General features: G+C 31.3%; 1 pseudogene; it reads right to left on the reverse strand.

Annotated features, from left to right (window-relative positions):
• Positions 1 to 258: 258 nt before the first annotated feature.
• On the reverse strand, positions 259 to 3,154 carry LOC133828663 (WAT1-related protein At5g64700-like; annotated as a pseudogene).
• Positions 3,155 to 4,073: the final 919 nt, after the last annotated feature.

Genomic DNA, 4,073 nt, shown 5'->3' on the forward strand with positions numbered 1-4,073 from the left:
GAATTAGTTTATTACTTTCATTATATTAAATATTATTGATGAATTGAAACTTGGAAGATCTTATTCTAGAAACAAAAGAGCTAATGGATTTTCTTAAACACATTGTGCACACAACTGAAGTTGGATTATATTCTAAATGACGAAAACTAAGTCTATACAAACTAAATTGTCATAAGATGGAAATAATAAGAAGGTTACATATCTTCAAAAGGAATAGATTTAAACATGTATGTTATTCTCACAATAATTCTTTTTCACCTATGCCTCTTCTAGCTCTGTGATATCTTTTTCAGCTTTATTAGCCAAATTGCCCTGGTTTTTAAGAGTTTGTTCCTTGCTTTTCCCCCACATAACAGCATAAAGGCTTACAACCAACAAAATCCCACCTAAAACACTAGCAACATATAATACCAAGTAATAAAATTTGTTAGAAGTTGTGTTAAGTAGAACTAATATTGCAAGACTCTTCAACAGAATAGAAAAAGAAAAAACCGGGGGTCCATCACTCAATATTGACTTAATTTACAGTATATATCTTGCAAAAACTTTAATGCCTTGAATATATATTCTCAGCATTGAACTATATGTGTGCGTATTGGTACTGAGTTTGAACTGTAATTGACAATGTTGAAAGGGTTGAATTTAAGAAAATCTTAATTATTCACCTGCCAAGGTTAATGACCTCGCCTAAGAGAAACATTGAACCGATCATAGTAATGATTAGAGTCAATGGTTGTGACATGGCTAGGAAAACTGGTCCCTTCATCTGAATCACTCATGCTTGAATGTTATATCAAAGAGAAGTAATTAAAATTGCCTGTAAAGAAAATAACTTAAATCAACTATGCATATAGTGTAAACTGAAAATTCTTTATAAAAATTCAAGTGTCATAAAAAACTTTATAATGCCCAAATAATGGGTAGAGAAGGGCTTTTCAGTCTCCATTTCTTCACCATAACAATATCTTTATTCAAAAGAGAACATTTTACTAATTTAGAATCAACGGAACATAGAAGAGTATGGAAATTTCACTAGGACACAACTTCCCAAATCTATCTATATTTTCAATATGTAAAGCGAATAAAAGAAAGTGAATTAAAGTTACAAAATTCCATACCGACTTTTGTTTCTTCCATGAGTATTTGGTTTTTTTTATTTTTTTATTTCTTTTATTATAAAAACAATTTTGTTATACATAAAAAAATAATAATAAAAGATAAAGGTTACCTTTTGCTGTCTCCTCTCCACTTAACAGACTGAAATTATATGAATGAAAGAAGTAATGAAGGGTATCTTGTTTGCTTACTGTGTAAACTATTGTGAGTAATTTAATGTTCCAACCAAGCTTCCATTCTAGCATCTCTCTCCAAAGCAATAGCAAATACAAAACACTGACCAGTACTTGAAAGGAATAGTAGGGTTGTGAACCTTAGCCTTTCTGGATAAATTTTCAAGATTCGTGCCTATTATTATTAAAAGCCAACACATCATATAAAAGGTTAGAATGATGAATTTGTAATTGAAACACAATCTCTTTAATAAAGTTTCTATATGTGGTCTCAAACTTAGTACTTGGTCCTCAAAATTTCATCTATATCATATTTTTATCAATGTCATGATTACTTGTTGGTTTCTATCAAAATTTATAGTGAAATATTCTTGCCAAGATTTGAAGTGTTAGTTAAACTATGTTTAGGGGAAAGATCAACTTTAGAGAGTCCAAGCTAATATATATCAACAAAATGAAACAATGTAATTTCTGACATGAACTCTTATTACCTGAAGAACAAGGGACAAAGACCAAGCAAAGGTTCCAAATAGAGAGAGAAAACAACCAATTACCCATCTTTTGATAGAAGAGAGATGAGATTGGTGTTCTTGTGGGTGATGATACTCAAAGGGGTGATGGTGGAAAAAGGGATTCAAATGAGGACCTTTGTAAAAGGTAAGAATCACAATACCAGCCATGCACGCCCCTAGTCCTGCAACCTTCACTATCCCTGCTGTTGTCCTTATGTTTAATTTCTCCATCCTGTTTGTGAACATGCAATGTGATTGATTTGATTTCATACATATTTAGGCACAAAAGGGTAAAACTTAAAACATTCCAAGTTTCCAATATCGGTGAAATTATCTGTATTTCCTATTTGAGCTCAGTATGTTTTTAATCCTTTCATCTAATAAACAGGATACATTCTATGGTATTTTCCTAAAGTAATCTCATGTTTTTTCTTAAGTTCACCAATCAAGATTTATGGATAGTCCTTTTCAACATCTGTGTAAAGCTATAACAGAATGGCCGATAGAAAACAAAAATGAAAAAAAAAAACAAAAAATGCTACTATTTTTCCTCCACTTGAAAGGTAAAGTGTTAAAAGAACAATGTAGGAAATTTCGACCTGTTTCAATTTTTAAGTTTCAAGACTAAAAAACAACCTTTTGTATCTTTGTTCAGAGACCAATTCTAAGGATTAAATGCTTCTTTATACAAAAATCTATTACCCTGATGTGAAGATCTAGAACAAATAAAAAAATTAAACAAATGCACATGATTAAATTGATAAAAGCATCGTAGAAGAAGAGCCAAGAAAAAAGTTGCAACAGGGAGGCAGTTCAATATAGCAGCCCCAAATGTTGCTGTTGTGTAGGCAAGTGCAACATTAGAAGCATTAAGGGGAAGAGTCACCCTGCGATGAAACAGTTACAAAACATCTTGGCAATATCAATAAACTTATGAGGAAAGTTTATAAATTTTATGGAACATTTTAACATATTGATATATACATAATACATACATACCCCAAGAAGGCAAGCATGAAAGTCTTGCCGAAGGTAACAACAGAAAGTGGTGTTCCATTTCTTCTACAATGCAATAAAAAAAGACTGTCACAACATGTTATATATATATATATAAATTACTTAACTCATCGTAAAAGAGTACTTAATTAAAATAACATAATGAAAGAAAGAAAGGGACCACCTTTCGAAAACCATAGCAAGAGGGACTAAGACGACAGTTCCAACTAGTTGACGATAGAAAGTGAAGATGTAGCAGATCATACCACCATTAAAGGTGGCTTTGGTAAGCAAAACCATGCCAGCATATATTGCTTGTGCTAGTATCACAGCCAAATAGTACTTCTCTTCCCCCATATTTAGTGACAGTGATGTAGCATAAGCTGTTTTATTTTAACCTTGACTTCAAAATCAGATTGCAGAATGGAGACTGAATATATGATGAAAGGGTTCATATAAATAATCAAGAACCCTCTCCCAAATGAAAAAGCAATTTCAGAAGAAAGAAGTAGCTACAAAAAATTGTGTATTGATTCTCTAATCACTATGCCAAAAGAAGGCTTATTCATAATCATGAAAAGTCGGTTTAGTGACTTGAATAGTTATACTGTTTAGTTACAAAACTGTCCCAACTTTTTGTTTTAATATATTGCTTTATATATATATATAAGTTGGGGAACGTATACAGTGTTGATAAAAGTTGGTTTCAGCATGTGGATGGTTATAAATTACATTTTTTTATTATAATAGTGTATATTCTAGTCATTTAGAATATCCCACAAACTTTCAATAAATTATGAATAATTTACGGTGCCGAAAACAAAGTTCAAACAGCTTGTTACACGAGTGCACTTAAAAGGAGGCACACGTGGAAAATCTGACTGTTTGAACCTTGTTTTCTATTATATTATTTTAAATAATATAATATTAGACTAAATAATGTGACAAAATTTTATTTTTCACACAAATGTGATTTGTCACACCTTGTACCATATAATTGAGAGTTACAAAATTGGACACATGTGTGTGCCCAAATGTAACATATTTTGAAGTTACAAAATCAATTACAAATTTGTAACTCACAAATATCACCCAATAACGTTTAGGTTTTATGTTACACCTGTTGATTTGAATACAAGAAACCCATAAGTGAAATGGTTGTTGGAGACATAATTTTAACCCCCATAATGTGATGGAGGTTACAAAGTCATGAGCGAAAATGATAGAACTGTTTTGAAATGTAAAAGCTGAGTTTTGCTGAAATTGAAGATGTGGT

The sequence above is a fragment of the Humulus lupulus genome, chromosome 1 (genome assembly GCF_963169125.1).
Source record: "Humulus lupulus chromosome 1, drHumLupu1.1, whole genome shotgun sequence".
Classification (NCBI taxonomy): Eukaryota; Viridiplantae; Streptophyta; class Magnoliopsida; order Rosales; family Cannabaceae; genus Humulus; species Humulus lupulus.